Here is a 9,070-nt window from a genome sequence, read left to right as displayed (position 1 = left end):
AATTCTCCTCCTCTTGTCAGTCTTATCTTCATAACACACTTATGAGGTAAGTTAGGCTGAGACTCCATGACTGGCTCAAAGTCACCCAGTGAGCTCCATGACTGAGAGGGGACTAGAAGCCAGATCACCTGAGTCCCAGTTCCTGAATTCTTGGCCACTGCATAACACTTGGCTCTCAATGCCATCTCAAAAGTTCTTCCAACTCAAGTTCCAACGCAGATTGCAGAATTGGGAGTGGGGGCTTGTTTTGCTGTTCACAAGAAAATCTGTGAGTATTTTCATGCACATTTTCCCAAATGTGTTGATCAATTGTTTGCATCTGTTAAGATGCAGTTTGATTGGTTTTTCAACAATATAAAGCTTTCCATGCATTTTTTCCCAAATGGAGGCATGCTGTGGGAAACTGCATACTGTCAAAACCCAGATTCATTCCAGAAGGGGAAGACTGCATAAATCCTGATCAAAACTGCACTGAAATGGGTTTCTCATATGTTCCTAAGGAAGGGATACATGTGATGAAGGCACCAAAATGCACTCAGATGCAATGGAATTCGGCACATTTCCAAGTTTGCAATGCAATTCACAGAACAGAAAAAATGTTTGACAGCAACTGTATATGAATACATTTTAAAAATCTACACAGAGGTGTTTTAATCATGGAAAAAGATTGGACAGATTTTAAAAGTGAGAACACAGGAAAAATGGATTTTATGCTGAAAGAAAATGGAAGAAAATCCTTAGAATTTGATATGGACTCAAGTCAAAATGAGGTTTGACATAGAATTTGGAGAACTTTGTTCATGCTCAGTTTTGCTTATGCACACACCCCAATTTGTAAACCAATGTAAGTGTTGTGCTTGTGCCACAAGTGGCCACTGCAGAATTTAATCAGCAGCACCTTTGTCAGGCATTTACCCTTAACTATGCTTTTGTGTCATGCAATTTTGAGAGAGAGAGAGAGAGAGAGACAGGAAACATGTACGGACTGGAGAAGCTGCAATAGTTGAGCAATCTGGTGAGGGAGAAGCCGGTGTGTGAGGGAAGAAAATTGCTATGGTTAGTTTGATTCCTTTTAAAAAAGGGTGGAATCTACTTAAAATCCGAGTGCTTCCTTTGTGTTTGTATCATATGTTGGTTTAGCCACAGTTGCTCTCATTCCCCCACTGAATGTCAAACTATATGAAATGAAGCTTGCATGTGATCTAGCTGTGTACTGGAATTACGCCCTGTGCCAAGTGTGTGTTTAAGTTGTAGCAACCTTGCTGGTGAGAGCTGATACACTACAGATGACAGTCCCCTATATAATGATATTTTCCTTTCATTTGAAGTGCAAACAATAAGGTCATTTGTGTTTGAATGCTTGATAATCTTATGGATCAAAGCAATTGCTTCGGTATTCAAGCAAAGAAACAAAGACTGAGCTAAAATGGGAGGGATAATTTCACCAGGATTAAAAAGCTTCCATTACTTTTCCTCCCTTACTCTTTGGCAAGGAAAAACAATTTCCTTTGTGAGGAAAGGTTATCCTCAATGGAGTTTTTCCTGTCACGGGGTTTTTACATCACACTTGATCGGCTAGAAAAACATGCCATAAGTTCAGGAAACAAGTTAAAATACCCTCTGGTATATTGATAATCTGATTGGATACTGACAAATGATATCATTGCAGTTGCTGTGTCCCAAATCTTTTGGGCATGTTTGGAATGTTCAGGGAGTAAGGAAACATGTCCAAATGTTTGATATAAAATGGGGCCTGGAATCAGATAATGACCCTTGCTTTGGCCTGAACAATCCATCCCTCCACCACAATCAGAATGAAGGTATAAGGAAGTAATTGACTTCCCTGGGAGCTTGGCTGCTTGTATCCCAGAGTCGCTAGACCAGCTGGGGAAGCTTCCTCTGACCTGCTCAGCTAGGAGTCAAGAACCTACCTACCTTGGTTGGTCCAGTGGTCCTTCACCTCTGTGTATGCATCAGAATAGCTTATCTTACACATCTACCTATCCGCCCTACTTCTTACTGTTCACCAGGATATACTAGTCCATCATTAACCCAAATCAATTAACACTATGGAGCATACAAAGGAAAAGAAAATCACCACAGCCAATTGAAAGTCAAACCGCTGATCCACTCAGCCTCCAAATGAGCCATTAAAATAGGATAGGTGGGGAAGTCATTGCACAAAGTCACAAGTTCAACTAAGCCCTCCTTCCCCCAATTAAAAAAAAAGCATATTTGCCAAATCTTTTCTGTAAAGGGAGGAAGCAGTTCCATCTATCTCTAGATATGATTGCCCCTCCGGTTTGAACTTAGACAGAAGCTAGAAACCATCTCCTTATGTCAATCATCATGGTTTATGGAGTATTAATCTTTTCTCCCTCCCAATGTATTCTACTCAGAGGATGAAATATTTTCACTGGGTAGGCTCCTGTGTCAGAAATTAAAAGTTATTTTCTGAACAATACATCTGTCATGACCTTTGTGATGTGTAATTTCCTATCTCCTACACCACTTAATATCTCACAGCATGTCCAGAAACTCAGATATCTACTTCTGTCAAACTTCTGCCGAGTACTAATGGGTGAAAATCTACTTGGGGGATAAAAGTGCTGCATATTTATTGCTTTCGTTGTTTTGCAAAAGATGAAGGACACCTATTCTAATTCCTTGGAGTGGAAAACGTATGATTACTGTTCAAAGAAAAATGTGTGCCAATATTCTTTACAGTGCAATGAAGCATTTGTTTATAGCAGCATTGGAAACCCTTTTTGTTTGCTGGCAAAGCTTTAAGTAGACGCCACTTTAAGTTGAACCTTCACATGTGCTGACTGCATTAGTATTCTACAACCAAAGCAACTGGGGTACCTCTGCCATGGCATGCTAATTAGTACCATTGCTCATTCTTTTTTCTTTCCTTTTCCTCTTCTCCCGCCTTTCCAGTAGGGCCAGCCACTTCTATCCATGATATATGGTTTATATCTCCTCAGACATTATGCTGACAAGTCAGGGCAGCACCTGCCACTTTTGATAAACTGTCAGATTATTTTTGGAAAGTCTACATATGCTTTTTTTTCTGGAGGTACAATTTAGCACTAGGATAATCTATTAAATTGCTTTTTCAGTGATGCCAAGTCTTTCCTTGTGCTGCTCTCTTTTTTATGGAACTAAAGTGGCAGATTAAATGGGTGTCCAGATATCTTAGACAAAGTGTGAATGAGGCATGGATAGATTCTATCAGAGCTTCATCCTGAAAGGTGCTCTATCTGCTGAGACTCCAGTCAAATTGAATAGAAATCCATGGAGGTTATTTCTCCGGAAAGTGTCTGAGGATTTGAAAGTCAACCTAGGCAGGGGAAGGCAACCCAGAACCCTTAAAATGTTGAGGGCTACCACTTGAATGACCCCTAACTACTGGCGATATTGTCTAATATTGATAGAAGTCAGCATCCAAACCATTTGAAGGATACTGGGTTGTCTACATGAATTCTGCCACTTTTCTGCAGTGCTCGCTGTGAAAAAGATTCTCAGTTTTCTCCTTGTCTGGAAAAGGAGCACCACCAAGAGGTTCAGTTCACCTCTGTAATGCTCACCTCTCCTTGTCCTGGATGAATTCAGAATTTTCAGTGGCGAGGTTGTAAAGGAAGGGAGGGAAGTAGTTGCGTGTTAATGTGCATTGCCTGGAAAGGTGCAAAAGGGATTCAGGGTGAAGAATGACATGCTTCTGCTCATTGATATCCCCTTTCAATGGAGGTTGAACATGCAGGGCAGGTTCTGCATCTATCGTGGTGTTTGGTTCCAAAACCACTTTGGAAGACTATCCTTTTAAGGTGTATATTTATTCAAACTGTCCCATCCCCATTTTATAGAAAGGTAACCTTTCAGGAAATTGTCTTTGTCTTCTTCCACTGAGATAATTAGATTCAAAGATATATTTTCATCCTCAGAGGGTTGCAGAATGTGTTTGTTTTCAGTTATTACATTTTGCTAACAGTTCAGTCTTGGAAAGATCAAAGCAAGCTTTTCTATTTAGGTCAGACGTTCATACTTATTTATTTTTTTATTTTCTTACCTGGAATGAACCAAACAAAAGCTTACTTACTATGCTGTTTCTTTTCATTATGTATTGCTTTTTTTTTTCTTTCAAAAATGAGGAATGTTGTATCAGACTTTATCAGCAAATCAGGTGCATTTGTGGGAATCAGCACAACCCATGGAACAACATTTTAAGATGCCAAGGGAAATCTGGAATAGCCTCCCTGCAGTGCTTTATCTCCAGTGCTTTGACCTCATGGCCTACCAGAAAGGATGGACTGTGTGAGTCAAACCAAGCCACCCCTCAAGCCTCTGCCATGCTGTCCAACCTGAATGCTTATGTGATCTCAAAGCCTGAAGATTGTCTTGCTAACCTCACAAAGCAATGAAAACTGTTATACACATCCTATCTGTTTGGAGTGAGAAAGAGGGATGTTTGGGCCTACATTTTCAAGGGCTGCTGGCTGGTCTCCAGAAGACACAGATGTGGAGGAAGAGATACAGTTGGGGGGGTCTTGGAATATGGTCCGTTTCCAGGCACTGAGATAAGAGAGGTCTGAAAATGTACTCTTGCAAAGAATGTACACTTCTGATAATGCGCTTCTTCCCAAATCCTCCCCGCCTGCATTTTCATACTATAGCAGATGGGAGATCATGGTCACCTGGGGACAATGCCAGAAGGTGCACATTTGTTCCTGTTCAAACATGAACACTTTTCCTGTTGGAAAGAAAAGGCATTCACATCTGGGAGTGAGCACAAAGTCTTATGAGTTTCAAGGTAGGAATGGAGAACCCCAAGGAGCTCCAAATCATATGATTTCCCATTTCTAATCTTAGTTGGCTACAAGCAGGGTTCTGCTCCTCTCTCACCATCCCAAAATTAGACATGTTCAAGAGATGTACCCTTGCACAAATCCCGTGATGTTCAAGGGAATGCACACAGGAGACATTCAAGATGGATTGTGACCAATGGGGAGATTATGCTCTTAAGGATACTAGTCACAATTTTGCAAAGTGGCAAACTATTGAAATGATTGCTGTCAGCTAGACTGCATCTGATTTCAGGTTTGTCTTTCTCTTAATGTTTGCTGCTATTCATAATTCTATGCCAGCTTGACCAGCAACCATTCCTGCACAGCCCAGTGTGACTCTTTCCCCTGAATGAATGAATGAATGAATGAATGAATGAATGAATTTATTTTCAAATTTATATGCCGCTCAGTAGCCTGACAGAACTCTCTAAGCAGCTATGAATGGGTATCATGTTGAAGGAAATGGAGCTCATGGGGCAAATGGGGACCTTTCGGGGTTCCATTTAGGTGTTTTTTTTCTGATACCCATGGATGAGTGAAGCCTAGATCTAGTCTATATAGGAAAGGTACACAGACCACTCAGAAGAGTCCAACCTTGTGCTAGACTATCCCATAATCTCCCCCACTTTTTGCACTCTGTTCTAAGTGTACAATGTCATGCAGTGACCTCCTCACTGAGACCCGCCTGGTGTCAACTTCAGTATCCGTTCAGGTTCTATCTTCTATTGCAGGACATTTAATTGGTTTGGGGGGGGGGGGGTATTCACTGCTTAAGCAGGTCTTCTGATTAACTTACATAGTCTATTGTAATTTTTATATGTCCCTTATTTGATTTTAAATTTTGCATGATATCCCTTTAATTACTTTTTCATGTCTGTATTTCATATTGCATTTTTTCTGTTGTAAACTACCCAGAGAACTCTAACTATTGGGCAGCGTTAAATAAACCCTCCTCCTCCTCCTCCTCATCATCATCGTTGTCATCAAAATGTGGTTTTTCTACTGTGAATTAAAAACAACAGCAACACAAATCTTGATTGCATCTCTGCATATGTGGCTTTTCTTCCCTTCATTCATATGTGTGTTTTAGGGTGGAGAGTAAAAGAGGATGCAAAGGAAGTGCTGGGATAAGGAAGGCCTGGCCATGCTCTCTATTCTGTCAGATCTTGCAGCACGACCCAGAGAGTCAAGGTAACAACTTCTCTGTAAAACCCTGGATCATGGAACCTGGGACCTAGCACAATATACCTTCTATCTCACCTGAGACCTGTGCAAGAAGTTAATAATAGCCACCCTATTTGTCGTCTTAAGATGGGTAACAGAATGGGAATGAAAGGCCTAATTATGCAGAGGCACCTGATTGAAATTCTTGGGAAAGAGGGCTGAGGCAAATGCAAATAATGTGTTATTGTTATGAATTTATGGAGCCAAATGAGAGCTGCTATTTTCAGATCATGGCTCCAATTTACAGGAGTTGTGCATAAATTGGAATTCCCAAGAAATAAATGTGACCTCAATTTCCATGTATTGGCAGTGTCTCTGTCTGCCTTTGGCCTCCTTAGGCACTGTGGTGTGAAATGGGAGATTAAATTAGAGAAGCAATCACTTTGATTCCTTCTGTACATTGTACCTTACTGAGACAGGAAAGGCATTTTGCAGGGCAGCTGAAAGCAGAGGCAGGGCCTGACACATGTTGCCCTGAGCAACTTATTCTGAGCTTGATTAACATACCCACATGATGATAGATTCTTCTGCAGCACCCCAGCGATACAAAGACACACTGTCATAAATGTGATTGGCTGCATCCATATAGTCCTTTTGTGCATAGGGCACAAGATAGATGATCCTGCAACTAACATTTGACTAGTCCTGCCAATGGCGTTGCACACTGGGGTCAGAGCTCATTATTCTTGCTATTGCTCTGTATTTATATCCCACCTTTCTTCCCCCTGCGAGGGACTGAAGGCAGCTTACAAGGTTCTACTCTCCATTTTATCTTCAAAACAACAAGGCAGAGAGGCAGGTTGGCTTACAGGCCAATCACCCAGTGGGCGTCTTAGCTTAGTGGGGACTAGAACCCAGGTCTCCTGAGTCCCAGTCCAGCATACATAATTGCAACACCATACTACACTCATACTTCCTGATCTCACCCAACAAATGAGTGTGATAAGGAGAGGAGAAGGAGAGGAGAGGAGTCGGTTTTGTACATGTAGCAGCCATGCAGAATTTGCAGTGCCTCAGCTCAAGAGCTAATATTAATTCTGGGAAAGTTCTTGGTGGGTGAGACACAAAATCAAAAAGAAAATAACCCCCCACCAAAAATAGCAGTACATTTTAGCATAAAATTCTGCTGACCAACAGCTTTTGATGGTCTTTTTCAATCTTTTAGGTGGTGGAAGCTACACAAATCAAGGGAAGAAGACAAAATGATTAGTGGCTGGGGGGAAGAGGGTAGGGCCAGGTGGATGGTGTGCAGCCACCTGTAGGCCTCTGGGAAGCTACACTTAGACTCCAGAAGGGCCAGATCTGGCTACAAGAGCAGGAGAACCCCGTCCATAATAGGGCCTACACTGCACTACTCCAAGTGTCCGAAGCGATTATCCATTGGACACCAACAATGTTGTGCAACGTTGTACATTAGGAGTGGCAGATAAACCCATCACCCTTCAGTTTCTTTTGGTTTCTTGTTGCTTCCAATCTTCCTCCCTTCCTCCCTTCCTTCCTTCCTCCCTTCTGCGACAGAGAATTGCTCCACTCTTACCTTTGGTTCATCCAAAACTCTGAGATTACTTTAATCCATTTATTGCATAGAATATGCAATTTTTCACTACTTATCTTCTTTCTTGAGGAAGGATAGGAAAACTTCACTGCAACATTCAGAAGTTGTTGTTGTTGTTATTATTTATTAGATTTGTATAAAAGTCTTCCATTAGTACCATATTCTCTGGGAAGCCATTGCAATAAAAGTGTTCCTAGTAACATTAAATAAAATAGTAGAGTTAAAAATCATAATAAACAAACAAGATAAAAATATAGATAATCAAGTAAAAACATAAATTAAAAACCAGTGACCATTACTGACCAGTGCCATCACTATAGATGGTGTAATAGTGCACCCCAAAAAAAAGTTTTGTCAGGTGCCTAAAACTCAGTAAGGTAGATGCCTGGCCAATCTCCATCAGTCCAGCATCCCACAATTAGGCTGCCACTACAGAAAAGGCCCTCCTTCTTGAAACCTTCCCCTTAACCTCCTTCGGGAGGGGAAGTTAAAGGAGGCTCTCAGTTGATGGTCTTAGACTATGGACGTGAATGCATGGGGTAAGCTGCTCCCTAGGACAATGTGGCCCCAACCACTGGCATTTGCCCCATCCACTACTGCCATAGGGGCACCAAGATACTATCTGTGAGACAATGTGGTCCTTAACAATGTGGTTCTAGATAGCAATGTGCGGATATCCTCCAGACCTTTTAATCTAAAACTAAGGTATAACAACCCTACCACTTCCCCGGATATTTGCCTTGCTTCCCAGTCTTCATTGGCATTTTCTTTTTGGCTCTTCCATGTCTTCAAAAGACCAATCAATGAAAAAAAAACTGGACAATTTATTCCATCCAGCTGTAATGGAAACAGTTTTTCTGTAACATCTTTCATGCAAGGGGTATGATATGCCCATGGTGCAGCCAATGGGCAGCAATCATCTTCAAGACTGGCATGGAAATACTCCACTGGACTGAACCAGCTCATGGAGCTTTCTGAAATGATGGCCTTCATACAGAAACAGTATATGACAGCTTACATATGGAGGTTGTGATGTTTGGGCTGATTAATATTACATAAGCCTTTTATTTGCATAATGTAAAACAAGTGTGCATGTTTGTCTCTGCAGGATATTTTTCTCACCAAGTTGATGCTGGAAATCAGAAGCAACAAAGCATCATCAAATTATACCCTGTGGGACCAGAGAGCTAAGCATCCCAAGCGTGTATGATTGTTTTTGAGTTGCACCAGAACATCTTGAAAGGTCAACCTGTTACCAGTAAAGGGGCCAAAGGGGAGGAGAGTTGTAATTAAATCCACACAAACACAGTTGCACACTGATAGACTAATAAAGCTAATTTATTAAGATAATTTAGAAAGAGCAAAGCTAAAACAGTTGGTAAATCTCCGAGGTGCCTCCTCCACTGGCCAGGCCAAAGGATGGTGCAAATACAGTTACACTGGCCTG

Source organism: Varanus komodoensis, unplaced genomic scaffold (assembly GCF_004798865.1).
Source record: "Varanus komodoensis strain SLA01 unplaced genomic scaffold, ASM479886v1 scaffold30, whole genome shotgun sequence".
In the NCBI taxonomy this organism is placed as follows: Eukaryota; Metazoa; Chordata; class Lepidosauria; order Squamata; family Varanidae; genus Varanus; species Varanus komodoensis.
Note: the sequence above shows the minus strand (reverse complement) of the source record.